The sequence below is a fragment of the Lagopus muta genome, chromosome 15, assembly GCF_023343835.1.
Source record: "Lagopus muta isolate bLagMut1 chromosome 15, bLagMut1 primary, whole genome shotgun sequence".
Classification (NCBI taxonomy): Eukaryota; Metazoa; Chordata; class Aves; order Galliformes; family Phasianidae; genus Lagopus; species Lagopus muta.
The window spans coordinates 10,438,081-10,463,011 of NC_064447.1; the positions used below are offsets into that span (position 1 = coordinate 10,438,081).

A 24,931-nucleotide genomic window follows, 5' to 3' on the forward strand; every position below is an offset into this window, starting at 1 on the left:
CATGCAGAGTCATTAATCTAGGTCTGGTGCCAATAGGGATGGCTTTGCATTAGCGCCGGGCCCCTTTGTAGTTCAGACAATCGGTCGCATTCAAACAGCGCGAGATAACGCTGCGGAAAGCTGAGACCATCGCAGCTCATTCCTCCTGTAAGGGGTGGGGAGAGAGGATTTGCGGGCAAAATAGCATTGCATTAATGGGACTGCTCAGTATTCTGCACAGACGCCGGCGGATAATGTCTTCGCAAACTAACTGCAATAAATTAATTAAATTAATCTACTATGCCGTGCTTGTCCCCACCCAACATCAAATTCAAGGATGATCAGGGCTTGCCTTATCCTCCATAGCCTACGAAAGAATCTGATCTCACTTGCTCTAGAGTTTCCGAGGCACTGAATTGCAAAGTACCACCTGCCTCACTAAACTAATCACCAGCCTGGTGGTTTAGATCACATCAGTTTTACATGTAATTAAGACTGTCCAGGAGGGCATGCAGCTGCTTACATGGTCGTTCCCTCTTATACAGCAACGTGCCTCCTGCTCAGATAGGTGCAATTAAACAAGCCTGTTCACAGTCATTAAGCATTAATGCACCTCATTAGCATAAGAACTGGAAGAAGCTTTGATGCAGGGAACCCCGCAGGAGAAGGAGATAGAGAGAGATGTACACGCAGACAGGAAGGGAAGGGCTGGGCCACCACCTCCTCTTGGCCCCACCAACCCTTCCAGCTCCGCTCCCCAAAGCCCTGAGCCGCCCCGTGCCCTCCTCCCCACCAACGGGACTGGATCCCCCTTCTGCCCCCTCCCCCCTTCTTCTGAACTACGCTGGTGGGGGGAAAGAAAAAAAAGAAAAAACCAAAACAAAACCAACACGACGCAAAACTGTTGGGATATTAACCTAGCGAATCCATTAATAAGCTGAACTCTGCTGGCTCTGACACGGCGCGCTGAGGCTTTAAAGAGGCAGGGCCCCAGACGCTGCAGATAGGGGCAGAGACAACAACGCTAACAAAGAGCCACTGTTGCCACGGCCGTGGCCATCGCGGGTAGGTCCAGCTGTCTTTGGTGTTCTGTTTTCCAGACACAAAGAGCAGACTGAACCGTTCTGGTCTGAATGTCTTTCATTTGATGGTAGAGAAAATGAGAGGGAAGAAAGAACCTAAGGAAAGTGTCCAGGAGGGAAAAAAAAGAGCGTGGTGAGCTGCAGGTCTTCAGTGGGAAAGGCCGCAGCTCCCCAGGGCACAAAATGGGGCTCAGCCCACGGGCACGGCATGGAGCAAAGCCAACAGTACCATGTCAGCACGGTGCACGGCCCAACAGCCAGGAACTGTGGCTATGAGGGATGCGAGCTCCCCGGAGCCAGGCTGCTTTTCCTGCACGCTTTGCACAGCACCACGCAGGGGCTCTCAGCATTATCAGCCCTCAGATAAGGAACAGCTTGTCTAACTTGGTTGTAATCTCCAGGGAACAACCTGTGTTTGCACAGCACCTGGCACCACTGGGCTCAGAGCTAACCTGGACCACTGTGCGTCGGTATGCGCCGTCACCACGCGGAGAAAGGGGTTTGTACTGGGAAACGCAATGAATGTGCTGGAACAGTGCATCTTCCAGGCTTCAAGGAACCTAAATCCACACCTCAAGCTGCACCGTGTCCCCTCACTCCATTCCGGGATGGTACGGTGACGTGCAAACTCTGAGAAAGCTTTCTGTTGCCACTATGGGCTCAAGATGCCAAAGTCACGCTCTGGCATCCCTGCCAGAAGCCAGACTTGAATCATCCCTGCCTGGAAAATCCGAGTGAAAATTTCCTGTCCGGATTCCTCTGCTCTAAAGCACAATGACAGAAATGGAAGCTGAGGACGGTTACATGCATGAGCCCACCCAGCAGAGAGCCCTGGGGCACATCCCCGCAGCACGCTCTGTCCCTCTGCCCAGTCCAGTTTGCAAGAGATAAAAGCGTCCACGACCGCAGCTCTCATCTGGGAAGCAGAACAAACAACCCCAGCAGATCTCACCACTGGGAAATGGTTTCTAAGGGTCTCCAGAGATACCCTCTTTCCTACGCTCGTTCCATGCCGTTCTGTGCATGCTCCATTGTCCCAGTCTCTCCCTCCTTAGTGGTTACATCCTACAAATACAAACAGATTTCCAATCCCCTGTAGCCATTTGGCCCATGTTGATAATAATTTTCCCTCCTTGAGCACCTTTTATCTAGAGATCTGAAAGCATCTTGCCGGCATTAATAGTCATTAGCTCCTCCACCACCATGCAACGTCGGGTTAGAGCTGCGGAGGGGAACAAGGGTGCCGGTTCAGCCCCCCGTGCCCTACTGAATGGGGATGGCAGCTCAATCCGGGCCGGATTGGGACCTGAGCAATTTGCCAAACGGTGTCAGAGAGAGGATGAGATCCCAGGTTTGTGTCTGAATCATCAACGCTCTATTTTCCCATCTACGGAGATGATTCAATGGAGAGTCTCCCATGGACTGCAGTGGGATGTTCATGCTTTTTCCATCTCCTTTTTTTTTTCCTCTTTTTTTTTTTGAGGTGAAGAGGCTTTCACCACGCGTTTGACAAACCAAGGAGCCAGGCTTTTACCCAGCAACAGGCTGCGAGAATGACTGATGGAGACCATGACCCCGGTGAACCACAGCCCTGCTCCTCTGGTGCCTTCCCATTTGCCTTTTGTGATTACAATTAGTAGTGGGGGCCGGCAGGTGGGAAAAAAAACATAAGGCAAAGCCCCCACCGCCGGCTCCCAGCCCCTCATTGTCTGCACGAGGCTGCTGAGCTCTGCACACTGCAGCCTTCTGCCCATTGTGCTGCTGAGAACACGCGAACAGACGCTCTCGGGCGATGGGTTTTATTGAACGCAACTTCAATGGCGAATGGAGAGAGAGGGAGGGAGGGGGGGGAAGGCTGGGGAAAAAAAAAAAAAAGCCTTGAAAATCCATGCCAAAATATATTATTAAAAAAAAAAAAAGTGGGGAGGGTGTTTTTTTTTTTAATGCAATCAATGTCTCCTTCCTATAACTCTGCCTGTTGTGAGGAAATTTCTTTCCAGTAGCAGCCAGCAGCAGTCCCAAGGCTGTGACATTGCTGTAACGCTTGGAGCTCAGCTCTCTATCTCTGGCAGCAGCCCCGTCTTTTTGTCATTATTGGCTGTGATTGCAGGGGGTGCACGCCAGCAATCCGAGCACTGAGATATTGCTGCCTTCCCCTCCCTCCCTCCCTCCGGACAATCTGCCCTCAGAGAAGAGCTGGGGGTGACACGGGGAGCTGAATTCCCTCGGCCTCCCAGGAGAGAGCTCCAATCCAAACCCACACGGATAGGTAGAGGTCCCCAAGGCCCTTTCGGAAAGCTCATTAGGAAAGTAGTGACAGATGCATTAGCTATTAAAAAAAAGCAGGGGGGTTGGGGGGGGGGGGAGGGGGGAGAAGAGAAGCTATCATAGAACTTTAAAAAAAAAGCAGCACAGCCGCCCAACAGTCTTACTGCTGTCAGATCCTTTCTTTCCAATGGGCACGTCGCAAAGCAGGAGAGGTTTGGGGAAATATCTGATGGCTGCACCTTCCCCCCCCCCCTGGCCCTGGGCTGTCAGCTCTGCCCGCTGCCCCTTCACCCTCTGTCCTCCCCAGCACCTCATGAGAGGGTTTGGGAAGAGGTCTGAAAAACGGGTGCCAGCTGCTGCCAGCGCCAACTGTGAGCTGCAGCCCTGGGGGACGGCTCTTGGCATGAGATGTTCCCTCCAGATCCGAGCAGGGGCTGCCGAGCTGCTGATAGAGCCCTGCATGCCGGGACCTGCTGTCCATGCAAGCTCCGGCTTGCTGGAAGGACGGGTACAGGTGACATTGTGCAGCTGATCCAGGCAGCCCTGGCTCTCCATTGCCACAGCACCAGGGTGCAACCCACGGCCATGGGGGAGCAGGGAACAGGCATGATGCACAAGGATTGCTTCTCCGAGTCAGGGGCAGCACATCTGGCAGCAGCTGGCAGCCGTGGAGCATCGCAATGGGGTTCGAGTGGGAAATGAGGGCACTGGTGCTTCAGGCAGGTGGGCTGCAGAAGGCAGGGAGTGCATGGGGTGGGCTAGGTGCTCCCCGTGCCATGGCCCAAACAGATCACCAGTGCTCTGAGCCCTGCCAGAGGAGCAGAGCCCAGGCAGCAGCAGCAGAACAGATGTTGCACCTGCTCCTGAACAAGCTGGAATTCACATCTGAACCTCTACAGCAAAGCTCTCTGCATGGACAGTGATGGGCAGAAGGGGCAAAAGCCATCTTTTGCACAACCCCACAGCCAACATCAGTGCTGCCTTCACACATAGCAATTCTCTCAGCCCCAGGGAGCTCACAGCAGCCCCGAGAGAGACCTCTGCATCTCTCAAACAGGGGCACGGCTACTTCCAAAGCACCAAGGAAGAGCCCATGCCACCCAGCCTCCCCTCCCACTGCCTTCAACCCACGGTCAGGAGGCACAGTTCTCACCGGAGGGCCATGGCACCGTCCCTCTCGGTAGGGTTTTAAATGGCTCTCAGATCCCTTCAAACAAATCCAAACACACCGATCCTATTGTGTGCATAAATCTTTGCACCAGGCCTGCACGCCTCCACACTATTGATAAAGAGAAACGAGTCTTAAATATTTAATGAGCGAATAAACCCGTTAAGAGGATATGATTAACTGCGCGCCACAGCTCTGCATTTAAGGGGTCCCTGCTGTACCTTTAGAGGGGTTTTATTTTGCAGGGCAAACGACGGCAGCAGCTGGAGGGAGCGAGCAGCTGGGTGCTGCCCTGCTCTGTGGGCACCAGTACAGCACGGGGTCCTGCTGGGATGGGGGATAGATGGAGTGGGCCCGTAGGATGCTCCTGAGCACCTCGAATGCCGTGGATGGAAGGTTCTATAAATCAAATGCTGTAAATGCCCCCTAGCTGGGTGACTTTTTATGTTGTAAAATTATTTTCATCATTATTTTTACCCGAGCTAGGAGAATAATACAAAAGAAATCACCGTGAATCACCACTCAACTTGTTAAGGACATTTAGCGGGTGGTGTGCCACATTTTTGTTTACGTTCTCCAAGACCACAAGTTACTGGCATGGAATTCCAGCCAGGAAGAGAAAAAAGGAAGAGACAGAGCGCTGCTTTGAAGCAGCAACTGAAGATACTGGAAGAATGTGAATTTCAAATTCTTAATCACAATAATTCCCTCCCCAAACCTTGAGTCTGAAAGTGAAGCCTGCCCAATTGGGAAGCCAAAACCCGGCACGTGATGCAAGATCCCAATTAAAAGGGCTCTAATTCTTGAGCCCGAGTATTCACAAAAGAGCAAAGCCCTCGAATTATTTGCAGAAATTATCTGGAGGACAATTTTGAATAATGAATACGATGGGGGAAATCACAGTCACTCTGAATGCTTAATGCAGCTACAAAAAATTGCGGCCAGTTTGCGAGTGGAAAAGGGGGGAAAAGTGCAGAATGAGGCATTTCTCACAGCCCTTCCACCACCAGCCACCATTACGCAGGAGCAGAGCCCCTCTGAACGATGTGTGGATGAGGCCCTGCCTGGAGCTGCACGCAGTGGTTGGGGATGGTGCAGAACCATGCACCCATCGCCGGGAGGACGGCTGTCACACCGCATCTGGGCTCCGCGATGGCAGCCAGCAGCAGCAGGGCTGGAGCAGGGAGGTGGGATCCCAGCAGGCTGCAACCCACTTTTGCCATCCCTTCCTGAGCCAGGCTCTGTCTCTGCCCACAGAGCTGCTCCCATGGCATACTGGACACTACAGCACAGGGTGGTGATGGCTGCTTCACCCCAAGCCGAACTTGAGCCCTTTGTCAGACCTTCTGCAGCAGCACATTGCATCTCCAGCGCTGAACTCGAGACACCAGCCCCCCCCCAGGCTTCTTTTTTTGGGGTACAGATGGGATTTGATGATGCAAAACCCGTTGGTTGCTGCCTGCAGAGCCTGCAAACGCCGCTCACGTGGGAGCTCTGGGCCTCTTCCTGCCTGAAATCAGCACAGCACAGCACAGCACAGCAAAGCTCTGCTAGAGACGGAGCCCCGCGCAGACTGGTCAGCTGACATTGGAGGGGTAACGAGAGGTTACGGCCGGATCACGAGGCACACTGACATGGCATCTTCCTGTTCTGCAGAGGAAAGCCAAGCACAGAAGTTGTAGGAGTCCTGTCGGTTTCTGAGTCTTCTTGCTGCAGCTGGGCATGCGGAGAGGTGGCTCCTCTCGCTTCCCTTTGAAATGAAAGCGGAAGGGAGAAGCAGAAAACTCTCCATTTTGGGAGCAAAATATGAAGTTCTTTAATGTTTTGGCTCAGATATTCCTCAAAGCTTCTGTTGTGGCACTCTGAGCAAGTCAAGGCTGGATCTCTCAGACTTTCCAATTCTGGATGCTCCATCAATCCCAGCCTGGATGGAGGCACCAGGTGAGCCGCTCATGAACCGAGTTCATCATCATTATCTGTCATTAACTCACGGAAGCTCCGATTTCTTCCATGCTATTCTCCTGTAGAGCAAAGCAGCTCCTTAAAAATGGGAAAAAGACAACTGTCCACCAACAGCTTTCCAGAGGACTCCAATAGCAACCTGCACCAAAGGCAGGGAAGGCCATCATGGTGACCTCAAGATTTCCTTCTTGTGCTCCTTTATTTGTAGTAGATTCCCTATGGGGCAATGCTAAGAGCTCCACAGAGACCATCCTGCTCGCTGCTGCTGCTCCAAGTGTTGGTGCTGCACGGCGGGTGTCTGCTCCACGTGTCCATGGAGAGCAGAGCCCCATCAGAGGGGGAGCACTGCTGCTGGGGGCAGCAGTTTGGAGGATGGAGGAATTTGAGGAAGGTGGAGAACAGCTGGAATCCCACGGGCTCTGATGGTTGTCTGATGGCAATGGTACTTGCCGTAATTGCTTTTTGGGATGATTTGTCAGCATAATGAGTGATGCTGTCCCCCGGCTCTCCTCCAGCAGTCTCCTGCTCTCATGCTCACTTTGCACACGGGGAAACTGAGGTACAGAGCTGAAGCTGGAGATCTGCTGGAGAAACTGGAGGTTCCAGCAGCAATGCAGCCTCAGCAATGGCTACCCACCCCAAGCAGCCCACATCCCCAGTGAGACCTCTCCTGCTACCCCTCCATCACCAGCTCGGCCACCCTGAGCCCCCACAGCCGCTCCCCCTCCCCAGCCCCATTTCTGTCTCCATGCCCTACAAGCAGTGCTGCCGATCCCCCAGAGCCCCGCCACGGCTGCTGACACGGGGCGGACAATGACATTTGCTGCAGGAGCCTGACATTGAACCCAGCCAGTCAGAACGGCGGCTGCGGTGCTGGCAAGGGTAGCAGCTCCGCTCCGACACCGTCAGCGAGGGGACAGGAGAGGGAGGGGAGAGGAAAAAAAGCCGGAGCAGCAGCCAGACAGCTGCCTCTTCCTCCTCCTCCTTTTGTGCAGAAATGTGTTTTTGTTTGTCAGTCAAACAGATTGTTTTCTCCTTCTTTGCAGGCCAATTGTTTCTGCTCCTGCAAGATAAGGGATTGAAAAGGGCTATATTTTTATGGCATCGAATCCAGGCCCTCCGAATTGGAGGGGAGACATCAAGTGGGAGGAGATTCCTGTTCAAACCAGCGCTCCTCTCCCCCCTTCCACTCTCCAATCCTATTTCCACCCCCATTTTCCCTTTCTCTCCTTCCTTTTCCCGCCTGGAGCTGCCTCTAAGCCCTTCGCTATTTAATCTCTGCGTCTCTGGTGGGCTTGGGAGCTTGACGCAGCTCCATCCTCTTTGCACCATCTGCTGAAAAAAGCCCTTCTGTCCCCCCGTGCTCTGCCCAGCCTTCCCTGAGAAAGGGAGAGCAGAGCTGCTGAGTGTCCAGAGGAACAAAAACCAGGAGAAGCTTTCCTTATCTACGTAGGTTTTGCCCCAGAAGCGCCTTGGAACACGTCCCCAGGCCATGTCCTTGGAGCAGGTCTCCAAGCCACAGACCTGGAACAGGTCCCTGCTCCATCAGGCAGGAGCTGATGGGGATGCAGCGTCCCAAGGCCAGACCAGCGATGGCACTGCTGTTCCAAGCACAACCCCTGCTCCCATGTCCAACCTCGAGGACTGGAGTGTGGTTCTGCCTCCTGTCCTGGTGAGGTAGGAGCCTGGGAGGGGGCAGCTCGGCTCATACCCATCTCCTAAGCCTCTCAGAGCTCAGGCTTGAGGACTGAGATCCACTCAATTAATTTTGCTTTGGCAAAAAGTCCATTTTTATTGCTATTTCATGCCTTCAGTATAGATTTTCCCTGCTCGTCTCAAAGGGATAATAAAACCCGGCTCGTTCTTTTTATAAAAGTCTCACACTCCCTCTCTCACCAGGCTCTGTGTTCCCCAGCTAGAGATGTAAATTTAAAGGGGAAATGCTGTCATTTAAAACAAAACAAAACCAAAAAAAGCAACTCGGAAAGCCGATCTTTGAGCACATTCCAGCTCTCAAAAATGAGACCTTGCAGCCAAAGCCATCCCGTGCGCGGGTCCCATGCGATGCCACATCCCAGCAGCCGTACCAGGGGACCACCCCAAATCTGGTGATGCTGAACTCGTGGGCTTGGAGCACGTTTCCAGGTGTGCATCACACCGTCCCTCCACCTGGATCCAGGAGGGCTGCATCTGTGAGCATCCCCATAAGGGCTGCATCCATGAGCATTCCTGCAACCAGTGGTTAAGGGGAAGGGGAACTCTAATTGCTCTGTCCTGTGTCCTGCTGCAGGGACAGGATACCAGTGAGTGGCAGCCACTGCCTGGGGACACGGTGGTATCCCCAGTTCTGTTTGGCCCCACGGAACTGCCAGCACCATGGGGATGGCTCACACGTTTTTCTCCTGCCCCATCCATGTGTCTGATGTGGTGACGTGCACTGACTTGCACGTCACATTGACTCTCACTGCCTTGGCAAATCCAAAAGCGAATCTAACCTGGAGCAAGAGGAGCTTGTGCCATGTTGCCATGTGCCAACATCTCATCTTCTCCCCTTCCTTCTCCCTCCACAGTGCTGCCCAGTGCCCGTGGCAAGAGGAAGGCCACAGCTTACCCTGCTCCAACCAACACAGAGCAAAGGCAATCTACACTAGGAGAGGAAGGAGGGCAAAGAAGGAGAGGGAAGAAGAAGGCAAGGAAGCCCCTTCAGACACAGCACACCCTGCCCTTGGCTTAGGGCAATGAAACCAAAGCTGCGCTGCTTCCTCCGAGGGCACAGCACAAAGCATCCTTCCCTGAGCTGCTACCAAAAATAATTCTGCAGCCCATGAGGGCCGTTCCGACAGCTCCCACACTGCAGAGGTGCTCAGCTGGAGTTGCCCAATCTCCTGCAGAGCCCTCGCCAGACCCGGCCCCGCAGGCTGGCAAACCCTGGGTGAGCTGTGACAGCCTCTGCAGCTCAGGCAGAGGCGAGAGATGATGAAGACTGGCTGAAATCCCACAACATGGGAGAGAGGAACACCCCACGGGGGGCTGCTCCTGGCACCCCACGTCCCCCCTCACCTTGGCACGGAGCGAGGCCAGGAACCAGGTCACCGGCGCTGGTTTCCAGGCAGCAAAGGTTGAGAAGAGGAGAGGATCATTTAGCAGAGCGACAGCGAAGGTTCAGAGCAGAGCCTTCAAATTACACGCTACAGAGCACTTTTCCTGCCTAAAAGGTCTCTGAAATGACGGTGGCGGCTCTGAAACGAAGCACTCTGTATGCAATCGTTCCCTGGGGCTTGCAGAGGAGACAGGGCTGCGGGAGGAGAGGTGGCTCTGCGGTGCCCGGCACCACCGTGTGTGAGGCTCCCAGCACAGCCGGGTGCTTCCCTAAATCTCCCTGACGGTTTCTACCAGTCATGCTGTTTTATTTCTTTCTTTTTCTTTTTCTTTCTTTCATTTCTCACTTCCTGCCATGAACTTCACGCAGCTCCCAGCTGCACAGCTGGGCCGTGGGTGACCCCAGCCCCGTGCACAAAGCCCCAGCACCGCACTCCCTGTGCCAGCAGAGAGCTCCAGGAACGCTGTCCTCTCCATCTCTCTTAGCTCCTTCCCATCCTTCTCCCACTGCCTCTCAGCAGCTCCAGGTCCATTTTCATCTGGCACTGACAGATACCAGCAGACACGCTCTCAGTATGCACCTGAGCGTGCAGCCCCAGGGCACTGCATGCAGTCAGTCTGCACCTATGCCACACGCATCTCCTCCTCTGGGTAACAGCTGTGTCTGTGGGGCCACCGTGGAGCTGCTTGGCCACCCGGGGACACACGCTGTGACCCCAACAAAGGCAGCTGCATAATGCCAAGGGGCAGGAATGCTCTGCAAAGAACCCAGCAAAGAAACCATTCTCAGATCCTCCCTGAGGCTCCGCTGAAGCCCAAGAGCCCTCTGAAGGTACTGGCATCACCACTGCCTTCGCTTCATGCAGTGTCCCAAGAGCAGCACACAGCACAGTCTGCCTCACTGCTTTGGGGAAGGTGAAAGCACCGTTTTGGGGAGGTCACCAGAGGACAGCACAGCGAGGGGACCGCGGGTAGGAACCTGCAGCCATAAGAGATGCTGCAAAACCAAATGCTCTCACATCTAAGGAAGGCACCATTACACCGTGCTAAAGGTGGGGGCAAAGGAAGGCGCAACCCCAGCAGCTCCCCGCTCTGACGTCAATGCAAACCTCCAACAGGTCCACGACGTCAGCCACCCCATCACAGCTGGACAGACAGCCCCTAGGATGCCAACACCGGGACGGGGACACCACAGCTGCACCAAGTCCCCAAATGGGAGAGCACAGAGGGGAGGAGCTGAATGTTTCCAAGGGAGTAATAAGAAGGGGCACAGGGATAATAGCGGCTGGAAATCAGCTCTGGCACAAAAGCCCGGAGGGGTCATGGGGGTCCCAGCCCACCTTGCACTGGGGGGATTCAAATGTACAAAGCTGCACCCTCCTGGATTGGGGGTGCTGCTGGGGGCAGTGAGAGGCTCTTCTGCCGTCTCTGAGCTGCAGCCAAGCTCGTGCTCAGGGTGGGAGGTCCAGGTTAGGATGGATGTGGTTGTGAATAGGAACACCGCGAGTGGAATGCAACGGGAGCACAGCCTGAATGCAGAGCAGGGGCACGGGGATGGGAATGGAAGGGGAAAGGGAAAGGAGAAGGCAGAGGGAAAGGGAGAGGAGGAGGGAAAGGGAAAGCAAAAGAAGGAGGAGGGGAGAGAATGGAAAGGAAATGGTAGGGAAATGGAAGGGAAAGGAAGCGGGAAAGGAAAGGAGAGGGGAAGGAAAAGGGAAGGGACCGGCGCTGCCCCCGCGGCTCGGGGAGCTCGGCCGCAGAAGATGCCGCCGCCGCCGCCGCCAGCGCGGAGCGAACACAACGCCACGGCCGCCGCTCACCGCCCGCTCCGCTCGGCTCCGCTCTCCCCCGGGCTGCGGCTCCCCGGGCCCGCCCCGGTGCTGCTCCCGGAGCGCAGCGGCCTGCCCGGACACCCCCCCCCCCCCGCCCCGGCCCCTATATCCCCTCCCACCCGCGGTGCCGCAGCTCTTACCGGGCGGGCCGTGCCCCGCTGCGTCTCAGCGGCGGCGCTGGGCGGGGGCGGCCCCGGCGGCCATCCCCGGGCGGCCGCTGTCCGCCGCGCCGCGCCGTGCTCAGCGCCTCGGCGGTGTCAGCGGGCGGGAGCCCCGCGCGGCGCCGGGAGGGAGGGGAGGAAAGTCGGGGGCATGACCGAGCGCCGTCGGAAGTGCACGCGCGCCCGCCGCCCTGCCCGGGACCGCGGCGACACCTGGCGGCGGGGAGCGCTCCGAGCGGCGGGCGGCGGCGCTGCGCCGGGCGTGACGGGCACCGCGCGAGGCGCGACGGGCACCGGGCATCGCCGTCCGCGCCCCGCGCGTCGGGTACCGCCGCGTGCCGGAGCCCGGCGTCGCCGTCGGTGGTGAGCACCGGGCGTGCCGCACGCGGTGCGGTGGGTACCGCCGGCCTACGGCGGGCGCATGGTAGCGGGCGTCGCGCGTGCGGAGGGCGCCGGGTGCCGGGGACCCGACGCGGAGCGGTGGGCGCGGGTAACGGGAAGATTTACGGGGCTGGGCGCGGGGCGGAGGGCGCCGCGACGAGGCCGAGGTCTGATTTTGGAGCGGCGCCTGGCGTCGGGCACGCGGAGCCCGGGGGGACGCGCGGGGTACGCGGGAGGGACGCGATGGCACCGCGCCCGCTTGGCCGGCTGAGCGCGCACCGGGGAGGAGCCGGGGTCAGGGAGGGGGACGAGCGCAGGAAACATATTAAGTGAGGAAAATTGGCTGCGGGCAGCGCCGCTGCCGAGTGCTTACTTGGTATTTTCCTCTCCGTCAGGTGTCTGTTAGAAGCTCTTGCCGGTTAGCAGCTGCAGCTCCTTAACTCTTTGTGTCTCCGGGTCCTCGTGCCCGCTCTGTGCCAAGCGGGGGGCAGCCAGGACCCCTCTGTTTGCGGCCCCGTTGCTGACGGCCGGCTTTGGCCGCGGCAGCCTGCGCAGGTATTGTGATGGGCAGCTCGTGGGCTCCCTCAGCCCAGCTGCTGATTTATTATCCCTTTTTCCTATGAAAAATAAAAGCCTCTCTTATTCCCGAACACGAGAGCCAGAGCGAAACTATGAGGAAGTGCCCTGTTTGCAGAACACGCTGTGAAACGCACAAAGGAAACGAAGGGAAAACAGCATTTTGCACGTTTTTCAGCCTCATTTCAGCCGGGACTTGGAAGCGCGGAGGGGAAATCTTTCCCAGCAGGATGTGCATAGTGGGGGAGGGGGGATGGGGGGGTGCGTCCCTCTGGAGCGAGGCCACCTGCGTGCTGAGACAGTGATGTCCCCAGGGTGTGGGGTTCCCGCGGGGCTGGAGCAGCACAACCAGGTTGGGCTGGAGGCCCTTTTAGCACCAACAGGATTTCTTTCAAAAGAGACCACAGAAAAAGCCCCGTGGAGTGCGCCTGGCATCACAGATCCCACTGACCCCCAGTAAATGGGCTTCCCCAGGGGAGTGCACTCCCATCCCATGGCAGCGCTCCCACGCAGCTCCCAGATCTAAGGGTGTTTTTCAGAACCCAGGGACGAGGGGAGGATGTGCTGCTCTCCTCCTGGCCTCGGCGCTCTGCCCTTTCTCAGGAACCGGCCAGATTGTTCCCATTAGGACAAGCCAAGGCTCCAAGTGTTTGACCGTGGCCAGGAGAAGATTTGCTGATCGTTCTCCGGAACAATGTTGAGCGAGGTGCTTGGCGTGGAGCGATCCTTTTATGGTCAAATTAAGGATAAACGCTTTGTGGATTTGCATCTGAAGTTGATTGATATGTGGCATTAATGCACACGCAGATAATTTTGTATTGCTGAGCCAGGAAGAATTTTTATTTGGGGTCAAAGATAAGGGCGTTGCGTTGGGATGAAATACGCGGGGTTTGATCTGTGTCACGGGCAGCTCGTTGCTCTGTGCTGGGCAAGGTGACAGCACACCCACACTGGGCATTGCTCTCCTTGCTTTAAGTGCTTTGGGTCCGTGCCTGATGCTGTGAGCAATCCCCTCACCATCACTTAACGCCAGGATGTAGTTCCAGCTTTCCCCTTGCATTGCTCAGCCTCTGCAGGTCGCCGAATGTAAACGGGATTTAGAGGAGTGCAGAATGGAGGCTGGGATGTGCCGGCATCTGTGCCAGACATCTGCTGCTCCCTCAGCACTGAGGATGTGGGCTGAGCGGGGTCTCGGTGGTGCTGGTTTGGTGGCTGCCAGGTTATGGGGACGAGAAGCTGGGGGCCGATTTCCTAAATGCACGTGAGCACACAGGGATGAGAGCTGCTGGTGGCTGTTGTGTCTCCCAGCTGCTTTGGTGGGGGCAAGCAGCAGGAGGCGAGGCCATTCCTGTGGCCAAAGGAGCCCTAATGAGAGGGACCGATGCTGACATTCATCAGGCAGTCACCTCCTCAAGTGCAGATAACTCAGCAAAAACCATTTGCATGCATTGAGGTGGCAAGCTGCGTCCCACTGTGCAATGCTCTGATGTCCCTTCTGAATCGGGTCCTGTGAGCTGGGGGCATGGCCGTGACCCTCCTCCTCCTCCTCAGCAGGCGATGGGAGGAAGAAAAGAAGGGGAAGGAGGAGGCAGCAGCACGGAGGAGCAAAATATGCTGTGCTCCGTCCCCGCTGTGTGGCCGAGCAGCTGCCTGCAGGGCTGCAGGGGAAACCCGGAGGAGTGGAAGGGGACAGAGGCGTGGGGACAGCGGAGGCCCCCTTGGGTTCCGGAGGCTGCGGTGCGTTGTGGGGATGAAAGCGGCCCCGGGGCCCCTCCCAGCGCTGCGAGCCGGCTGAAGGCATCGCGCTCGGAGCCTTGCCACTTCCTTCTTGCACCGAAAATGGTACAGAGATTGAAAAAGAAAAAAAAAAAAAAAAAGCAAAACCGACAACAACACAAAATACAGCCTTCCCCCTCCCCCGTCTCCACCACACAGCACCAACCAAGAAAGGCAAGATCTTGCCTAAGCCCGGAAGATGTCACCATAGAAACAGAAATCAGAGCCACTCTAAGGATGCTGCCGCCTGGGAAGGCGATAAAATGTTTTCTATCGATTGCTGTCGGGAAAGTCACTGCTGATAAGGCAGCCGGGGAGAAATGGAGCGGGGCTGCGGGGCCGTGGGAGCTCTCCAAACGAGCTTCCCGATGGTCCCTGGGCTCCTGCTGTGCAGCATTTGGGGCACACGGGGTCCCAGGGTGGTGAGCAGGAAGGCCGGGCAGCGTGGTGCCCCCAGCCCCATGTCCATGCAGGATTTGGCCCCCGGTCCCAGTTTGGGCAGGGGGACCCTGTGAGCCCCCCCAGCATCACCAGCACAGCTCAAAGCATCCTCACAGCTGCAGAGCAGGATCGGCCCCGTACCTCTTCCCAGGGCGCAGCTCAGTGCCAGGGCTGCCTTGCGTGCCCTTTGAAGAGATGGAAAATCCTATTATCTGCTCATTCTTCTCGCAGCGTGAAATCTCAGAGCATTCAGCAGCAGCTGAGTGTGGTCCGCCGCCCGCAGCCTCCACTCCCACCCACACGGGTAGGGCTCCAGGTCGCTGCAGACACATCCCCACTGCATCCCAACCCGTGCGTCCCCACTGCATCCCAACACATGCATCCCCCAATGTATCTCAACTCATGTGTCCCCAGTGTATCCAACCCATCTGTCCCCAGTGCATCCCAACCCATGCCAGGAGGAGGCAGTTCTCCGTAAATTGCTTTTTGCAATGGGTTCCAGCAAACCTCCAGCATTGGGTGCGAAGGATGGGGGTGCAGGAAAGCAGAGTGAGGGCTGAGCCTCCCCTTACAGCCCTTAAGGAGCTGCGGCTGCACAAAACCTCACATCATTAGGGTCGGGAAGGTGCTCGCATCCTCCAGCCCTGCGGCAGCTTTCCTGCCAGTAATTGGCAGCAATAAAAGAGGCAGTTAATCCCGGGCAGCGTGGGATGCAGGCACACGGATGTCTGCGGTAAAAGGCACCCTGGCAAGGAGGAGCTGGGGAAGAATCTGCTCCCGGGCACAATTTGCAGCCCCGAAGAGCTGGTTGGGTGCCACGGGGAGCGTTTGCTGGGGATTTGGTTAATGATGCAGGCACAGCCCTACAACTTGGCCCTTGCTCAGCCCTGGCTGGCGCGAGCTGGGGCTGTTTGGCTTGAATGTAGCCCAGCTGCTTTCCTCTGGCCGTGAGTTTCTGCTGTGCAATAGGAACAAAGGAGCCTTTAGTGGGGGATTTTACCTTGGGGTTGTTGGTTTTTTTTTTGGAGGGGGGAGGAAAGGGTTAACTCAGGTCTTGTTATTTTGGGATGGTAGTGCCGAATGGTCTGCAAGAGGATTTCTGTGCACATGGGAAGATGGAGTTTAATCGATATTGACAAGAGCCATTCACCAAAGCATGCTCTGTCGCTAATGAAAGCCAGAGCTGGTGGCTCCCTAGGGAAGAACGGTGTTGGGAAACAGGGGAAGGAGCACTGGGAAAGTCAGGGCTCCCTCCTTCATGCTGCTATGATGAAATCAGGCTGCATTTGGCTCCAGTTGTCCTGGTCTGGAAAGTCTTTGCTTTGGAGGTGCAGGATGCCCAGGGCTGGAAATGGGGTGGCTGTGATGCACAGACCCCCCATCTGCCCAGGGACACAGCATGTGGGGGAGAAGCTCCTGGGGGCCAGGAGCTGCTCCTGGAGCAGGGAGAGCTGAGGGGACATGGTTGGAAGGAAGGAAGGTTTGATCCCCTGCCAAAGCCCACACCATCCGTCCAAGTTCACGCCGGCAGATAATGAGCTTTAATGAGCAGGGCCACACTAATTGGTAAGCGAGCCCAGAGCTGTCTGTGGCAGAGGTGAAGGAGGAGCAGCAGCAGCAGCGGGTGAGGTGGTGGTTTGGGAGCTGAGGCTCTGCCTGCCTGCATGGGGTTGTGAGTGGGATGTGCAAGCAGGAATCACAAGCAGGGTTTGCAGGTGGGATCACAAGCGGGGTTTGCAAGAGCGCCTGCCCAGCTTTACAAGCATCCCCACTGTAAGAAGGGTAGGAAAAAGCAGCACTGGGAATAGTCCTGCCTCCTGCTCCTGAGGTCTTTAGCAAGCACAAACTATGACACAAGGAGTTTTGAGGCTTTTGCATGATGAGAGGATGTCAGTTTGTGCCCACGGTCTGTGAGCTGGAGCAGGGCAGGGTTGCAGACTATGGCACTGACAAGGCAGCCCTAATCAGAGATCATTGTAAATTCTCCTCTCAAATGGAGTGGAAAAATGCTATTAAGCTAATATAGCATCATGGGGGAAGGATGGACCGCCACCACAGTCTCTGGGAATCATGGCCATAACAAGGAGAAGGAGCAGGAGGTGAGGAGTGGGAGGGCAGAGCAGAGCCAGGCTGCTCCCTGCCTCAGTTTCCCCAAAGGGCTGCAGGATGGAGAGCTCTTCCACAGCAGCTGGGAGCCCCCTGGGCAAGGGGTTGGCTAGAATGGGACAGGGTTCACTGCTGGGTGAAGGGGACTTTCCTTATGGCCTTGTGTCTTTTAATCCTCTGCCACCAGCATGGCAATGCCATTCCTAAACCTCAGCCTGCTGCTTCCTCCTGCTGACCTGCTCCATCTGCTCTCCTGCTTGCCTACAGCTATTCTGGCTATTTGATGTGCAGTGCATCTCTCTGTGTCTCCATCTCGCAGTGCAGCTGGGGCAGTCCCTTGTCTCCATGACCCCACCTGCTTGAGGCACTCAGAGACAGACAACAAGTGAAGCCAATGGGATGAGATCTGCTCTGAACCCCAAAGACTACAGCTGGAGAACTGTGAGCTTCATGACTAGCAATTAGCAAGTCTGTTATTAATTGTGATGCTCAGGGCAGGCTGGGTGCTGCCTGTGGACATCGCAGCCCCTGGGGTGATGCAGGTCCCCAGGCTGAAGTGCTGTGCCTGCAGCATAGGGTGCAGCAGCAGCCGTGCTCCCTTCCCAACACTAAGTGGCAGCCTCTGCCCGGCTTTGGGGCAGCCCCTGGCAGCACCCAGGGCAGAGATGCAGCGAGCTCTGGGGCTGCAGCACGGCACTGGGCCTAGGAATGCAATCTGGCTGTAAGTGCATGGGTACAGAGCACATCAGGGAGGATGCTGGATGTTATCCTCGCTGGCATGGCCATGGGTGCCAGGGTGAACCCTACTTGGGGTCGCTTCGGGGCAATACTGGAGCTCGGGCTGCAATAAGCAGCACACAGGGCTGGCAGCTCTCAGTACTGTGCTGAATTGGGGCTCACCTTTCACTGGGCAGTGCCTTGGGATGGGAGTATCCTGCTTGCAGCAGTTAGGTAACACTTGCTGAAAGTATTTTTATGACCTGGTGTCCCAGTGTGGTGATTGGCAGCACTATAAAGATGTGCAGGGATGCGGATGAATGCTGGGAGCTGCATCTTGACCATGCTGTGTGCAACACGGATGGAGGTGTGGTGGGCTCGTGCTGACACTTGGAGGTAACACTGCTGCTGAATTTCTGCAGAACAGGATGGGGAAAATACAATTCCATGTCCAATATGGGGGCTTGATGGAAGCCACCAGCTCAGCAGCATGACCCAGGGGCAGCCCCTGCTCCCTCCCAGCATCACCTTTGGTGCAATACCAAACCTTATCCTTGGGAACTGCACCATGCCTGCCAGGAAAGCCATGTGCAAGGTTCTCTCAGCCCATAGCATAGCACACCTCAACTCCAACAGGAGGAAGTGTCACCTGCAGCCTGCAGGCAGCTTTCCCCAGGCTTGGGCAAGCAGCACCCAAGGACATGGTTGCTCCCACGGTCTCAGCCTTGCTGCTGGTTTGCAGATGTGAGCATTGATATTGGATAGCAGCAGCCAACCCTCCCAAATCCTGGAGAAACCCAGTCTCCAGCAGAGCTGGGGAGCTGGAGGCCAGTGAAGTTTTAAACTCCCACCAACCCAGCCCTGTTTGGCTTCATCTCCCTTATCCTCTGCTAGAGCTGCTGGGTTATCCCCGCTGTCTCAAGACAAAATGCAGCCACCTGGCACTGCTCAGGGACCAGGGATGCTGTGACACCTATGGATGCTGAGGGGACCCAGGGATGCTCCCACAAAGGACCCAGCATCTCTCTGGTGTAACTTAGCACAAGGCAGATGATTCCAGAGCAGGGCTGATTTACGCCCATGGGAGGACACTTCAGAGCACCTCCATGATTTAGCCCTCCCATTAGGGCTCTGCCACTTCTGCACAATAGGAGCAGCAAGTCAGTTTGTCTTCTCCTTGTGCAGAGAGAAGCACAGTGCCAAGTAGTGACAGCCGGCTGCAGCCCTCAGCCACACTCTGCATGGCTGTGGCAGGATCTGAGCTCCAGGAGCATGGGAATGTAAAACCTCCACTGTGCTTTACAGCAGGAGCTGGGACCATCTGCTGCTCCAGGCATGAAAGCTGATTGCAGGAAGTGACAGAACTGCTGGGGATGTGTCTTTCATGGACACGCTTCTCATGGAGGCAAAGGCTGCGAGGCAGCGGGAGTGGGATATGCCTCTGTGGGAACACCCTGGAGAAAAGGAGGATCCAAGCATCACCTTACAGAAGGGAGAGTGATGCAGAAAGCCAAAATGTCACCCAGAGGAAGGAAGAAATCTCCGTGCATCCTCATCTCCCTGGGTCCTTCCTCCAGTCCCACTCACACCAAGGGCACACTGCCCTGTGCTGCTCTGCCACCCATTCCCCAGCTTCACAATCAGAGCACAGCCATGCAGACAGCAAAACCCACCCCTGCGCCGGGCTAACAAATGGCCAAACAACTGCACAGGCACTTTGCAGCATCATTTTTCCAACAGATTTAGCAGCAGACTGGCTTTTACAGTGCAGCTCTCCCTTCCATTGCTTTATTCATCCTCCGTAATGCACCACCCCCTTAAGAAAAGAGGAAAGCTGTTAAAACCAGCCCATTTCAGAGAAACAGCACTTAACAGCACCCCCCAGCACAAAATGGCTCCTGGAGGGCTGCTGCAGCCCTTCATGCTCTGATTTAAAGGCCAAGCAATTAGCAGCACAAGCTGGGAATGCGCTCACAGCAGCAGTGCGCAGGTGGGAGGCTGGCTGCTATTTCAGGGCACTGTTATTTCAGGAGTGAGGTTGAGCAGCCCCAGTTCTGCTCCCCAAGGTTATGGGGGAGGTTTGCAGTGCTGATGGATGGCTGGGTAGTACAGGTGGCGAGCGGCAGTGACAGCTCTTGGGCTGGGGGCTGTGCGGTTGAAGGAGCACCCGTGTGCAGGCTGGCTGTGCCTGACACAGATAGCACCAACCCAGCCAACAGGATGGTGTTAAGCTTCCCATGGGCAACGCCTGTCTCTCATCTGGCTCAGCAGGCTTTGCTCATCTCAGCGGCAGTCTCAACACTGTGGGCTGCTCCGTGTGGTTTTGGGGGAATATTCCTGCTGCATCACCCCAGCAAAGAACTGGGTCCCACTGAGCACAGTCTCTCCCGTCACATCCCTGCAGGCGAGGGCTGAATTATTTTCCGGTGGAACCACTGTCACAGGGAGCATCACACCTTATGCATCTTCCTTTGCTCGCTGGCTTGGGCATCATGCAGGCTTCCTGTCCTTACCCGTGGGGCTGCCCCCTACCACTTCTCACCTTGCAGCTGAATGAGAGCTGTTTGGGTGCAGCTGATAGGGAAGATGAGGTTTTAACCTAAGATTGACCACAGGGAAAAGGGCTTTTAAGTCTGAGTGCTAACTGAGATCGATTACAGCCATGGGGAAATGACTCGCAGACCCCCACTGCTCGTTTCTCCAGATGCATTTTGTTTGAAATCATTGCTTGAGTTAGGGGCACGTGTTCAGCACCAGGCTTTCTTGGTTCTGTAGCCCAGCATGTGCTCTCATTTCCTTTTCTGAGAACTTTCACCCCTTCCCCCCACCATATAGACCCCACTTGGAAGGAGAGGAGCACAGCAATCCTCTCTGCTAACACACAGTGGTTTGCTTCTGTCCTTTGCATCTCACAGCTTTGGATTCCCGTTTATTCTTGCTCTCCCATCCCTTCCGCCCTCAGGAATGGGGAATTCCATCCTAAAACACGGCCAGAGCATTGCACGGCCAGATGTCCCCCATTCCTCACCTTACCTTTTCCTTCCCTTCCTCCTGCAGGAAAACAGGACCACTGGCAGCAGTGTGCACACAGAGCTGAGCTGCAATGCCATGCAACCATACAGTGCCACAGCCTTGGCTGCATCTCACACCCCAGAGACGGAGATGCTGTTGGGGATTTGGGTGAAATAACAGCCTGCTGAGGGCTGGGGCTGCATGCTTTGGTGGAGGGCTGCAGGCGTGTAATGGTGCTTCTCCCTCACCATCTCTGGTATTAGCTTAATAGCACAGGGAAATAACAGGATGAAAAATTTGCTCCCCTCCAAGCACTAAAAGCCAAGTTTCAAGGTTAATTGTCTGCCCTGTAGGAACAGCTTTAGCGCGCTGTGAGGGGCTTAATTAGTGTCATTTTAGCCAAGCAGAGAGAGCACGCCCCAAACCCGTACTGCGTGCCCCCGAGCCCATTTTGCTCTCACTGTGCTGCTGGGAGAGGTGATAGATTGCAGGCTGCTCCCTGCACTGGCACCAAGTGGGTTGGATTTGGGGCTGATCAGGAAACCTCAGCCAGGCAGCTGCAGCCTCGTGTCCTGCACCCATGGGTGCTGCGCCCATGGGGTCAGTGCCTGTGTTTTCTGAGCCATTGTGCTGCAGCTCAGTGCAGAGGAGGGAGAGCATCCTGATGTGAGTGCATGGGGAACAGCCAGTCATGGGGCTGTGGGGAATGCTGGTGTGGTCTTGCAGCAGATGCAGGCATGCAGCAGGTCATGCAGCTGCCTTGTTTCCAATCCCTACTGCAACAATGCCGTTGGGGAAACAGCCCAGAAATGGGCTCTGTTGCTGCTCCCCTTCACCCTTGCTGGTTTTTCCCTCTGCCACCGGAGCAGCTGCTTTCAGCCCAGATTTGGAAACCAAGGCAGTGCCAGCAGTGGGGCACAGTCGGATGGTCCCCAGCTGTGACCCAGGGCTTTCCCATGGCAGCACCCCTGGCAGGTGGGCAGCAGGACCGCGGTGCCCTGAGCACAGCTTCCCGGCGCCCAGCATCATTCCTCGCCGGCTCCGTCCCATGGAGATGGCCATGACCTGCTGCGCAATCCCAGCCAGGAGGCTGCCCTGGATGCCTGCCTGTCTGTGCTGGAAGAGACCTTGGGAAAGAACAGTGCAATGGGACTTAAAAGTTTTCTCTGTGCTGAAGAATTCCCTGCAGCCTCCGCTAAGCCCATCCACTGGCACAGCCCCATCGTTCCATGTCACCGTGCCATGTCTGCCTGGCGCGGGTTGCACCGGGTCTGTCCTGCTCTGCAGAAAGGCTCCAGCTCTCCTCCTTCCCCCTCTGCCCTTTGCACTTCAATGTCTCACCCATGTCCAAGTGGGACCCATGGGGCATGGCAGTTCCCCTCCAGCACTAACAAACCACAGCAGCAAACATTTATCCCGATGGCCAGGGCTGCCTCACACCAAGGCATCTGCCCTCTTTGCAGGGATCTGCCAAAAAATAAGTTCTAAACATTGTGCAGATGATGGGTACTGCATCCTCCAAAGGGGACCTTGGGATTGTGGTGCTGCCTGGCAATGTCTGGTTCTCTGGGTGCAGGAAGGAGGGACGTGCAGTGCAGCACAGGGAACAGGGACAGCCCGAGGTGCATCTTGGCTTTAGCAACAAGGGGATTAAACACCTTAAACCTCAAACAAGGTTTTGTTTCAGGCCCTGCTTTCTTCAAAACAGATCGCTTTGTGCTCTGTTATCCTTCGCCTTGCCAAAAAGGTTGTGGAAGAGAATCACAAAGTTGGCTCCCGCAGCTTCTTTGTGCTGGAACCACCTGAGCTGGCACCTCGCAGGATCCCACCCCAGGATGCACACATCAGGTGGTGGCAGGGGGGGGATCCTGGGGCAGGATTTGGGCAAGGAGGAGCACGATGGTGGTGCTCACTGCTCTCCCTGTGCCCCTGCTGCTGGCTCTCCAGGCTTTGGGCTCGTGGCAGTGAGGTGATGTATTTTTAATTCATTTAAAGGAATTAAGCTCATCTGTGTCCGTCTGCTGACAGTCTTTTCACTTTCATTAATTTCTGAACTGTTCACCTGGTTTTCCTGGGGCCTGGCAGGACCTTGGCCTTACAGAGGTACCTGTTTCCTGCAGACTGAACAATGCAGGAGGCTGGGCAGTGGCAGGATACCCCTATAGCTGTGTCCCCATGAGCAAGGACAGTCCTAGTCACTGCCACATTGTCTGGCAGGGATCAGCTAATTGGGGGATGTCTGAGGGAGCAATGCTCCGTACCAATCTGTGACCATGAGGGGGTTGATGTGCTCCAGTCAAGCAAAGCTTCTGGCCAAAGTTTGGAGGGAAGAGGAATAAAAAGCTCCTGGATGCACCAGGGAGAAGGGAGGTATGCTTTGCTGGGCTCCTGCCCCTGGCATAAATCAAGGCAGGAGCAGGCAGCAACAGGGCAGCTGCAGAGACACCTACCTCAGCAAGGATAAATCCTTTTCCAAGTGTGCCCTTGCTCCTAATGGCCCCTGCAGCCCCTCTGCAATTCCAGTTGTGTAATTGCTGCTAGCCACTCTGTCCAGAGGGCTGCTGGCTCCTAATTGCATTTCCTGTGTCTGGCCACCACGAATCCTGCCAGCATTTCCTGAACGTGTTTGGATCAGTTTGGATGTGAGTGAGTGCTGAAACCAGGGATGGTATAAACCAGGGCTGGTGTGCAGAAGTGGGGTGAGATTGCTGGGATGTGAGACCACAGCAATTGCTGCAGGCTGAGCCCAACCAGCCATGGGTGCAGGGTTTCAGCTCTGACCTCAGCTCAGCCCCTGAGGGATGCTGCAGGGATCACATCCAGGGGCACTGCTCTCATCCTTGGCTGGGTGGTGACAGGGATCTGGCTGGAGTCTGGCTGTCCCGTGCCCCCAAGCTTTTTCATGCCTCCCTTCTGAGTTGTTTCTGCAGTGCAGCCTGTAAACAACCATGAAACGGGGGAAGAAGAGAAGATAAAAATAACAACAGCAGTAGTGGATTTGAAGTAAATAACAGCACCACATCAAAGGGGAGGTGGAGCGATGCTCCAAGGAGGTATTTATAGGCAGCTTTGTAGTTCCTGGGGTTAAAGCTGCATGCTCCTGTGGAAGCCTCAGCCCTTCTTCTTTGTGTCCCAGAACTGCACATTGCCCTTCCCCTGGGGCCTGGGGTGTTCTGAGCCCCACCACATGGCTTTGAGAGATCATATGGAGGATGTGCTGTCCCCAGCAGGCTCTGTGGCACAGAGTGGTGCTGGGTGCTGCTGTGGTGGCCATCACACGTGGCACAAAGCCCCACCACTGATGTTGTCCTCCTGCTGAGCCCTGGAGGAATTTTTCCCCTCTGCAGCCCCCCTACGTGCCGCATCTAAGAGCAAGGCTGAATGCCCAGGGTGAGGAATAGGAGGTGATGCAGGATGTGGTGACTCAGCCCCTCCATCCCTCCTGCTGTGGTGAGCATTAGGTGGCTCTTCTGCTAATGGAGACACCCTAATAATGTGCCATGTGGGTCTGGAGCAATGCAGTGCACTTACAGGATAGAGATGCACGGTGAAAAGGTGCTGGAGTGCATGGAGTAGCTTTGTAGTCACAGGGAAAGCTGCCTGTTTGGGATGGAACTATAAGGCAATGGGGTGCCTGTGGTGTGGGGTGGGCTCATGACAGGGTGAGGTGGTAGCAGCGACCTTTGCAGCTGCCTCCTGCTTTGGGAAGCCAACTTCTCTTCAAGCGTTTGTCCCCACAGAGAGGACATCTGGAGGGATTCAAATGGTTTGGGGGATTTAGGGATTTAGGGCTTTAGGGGAGAGTGGAGCAGCAATAAACCCTGTAGCCGGCTCTGTAGGATCAGTGCACTGAGAACAAGAGAGAGCTCAGGGGACTTCCACCCTCCTGGAGCCCTGAAATATCCTCCTTGCTCCTGCTGCTGCTCCCTGGGCTGTGGCAGCACGGGCTCTGCATGCTGGTGCTGCTGCTCTCTAATCAGACACGGGATTTGCAATTAAGCGACATGGAGTGCCTTGGGGACACAGCCTGCTGTTTGAGCCGAGCTCAGACGAGTTCGGGGAGGGAGAGACCTGATTTCCCACTTAGCAGACAGGTCACGATCAGTGGATTCATTGATCCCAGAAAGCAAAGCTTCTGCTTCATTAGAGACATGCCGGTGATGAACGCAGCCTCAGGGAGCGGGGAAGCTGCTGTGAATCGTTCCCCAAATGCCGGCTCTGACCGCTGTGCAGAGGGAGCTGCTCCATCCTGCTTCACACATCACGCACTTGGTTCTGAGGGCACAGAAATATGCTGAGCCTGGAGGGATGCTATTCCCCTTTGCCTTCAGGAAGGACGGATCCTGCTCTGCCCTCTGCTGCCTTTCCAAT

General features: G+C 56.0%; 1 protein-coding gene across 3 annotated transcripts in view; it reads right to left on the minus strand.

Moving 5' to 3' along the window:
* Positions 1 to 12,739, minus strand: part of RAI1 (retinoic acid induced 1) — a 60,423-nt gene extending 47,684 nt beyond the window's left edge. For 2 of the 3 annotated variants that reach the window (XM_048961543.1, XM_048961539.1), the window contains exon 1: positions 11,531 to 11,624. The gene's annotated coding sequence lies outside the window, so the exon portion shown is untranslated. Of the gene's footprint in view, positions 1 to 11,530; positions 11,625 to 12,305 lie in introns of those variants that run through there. The other variant, XM_048961540.1, reaches the window with a different exon arrangement.
* Positions 12,740 to 24,931: the final 12,192 nt, after the last annotated feature.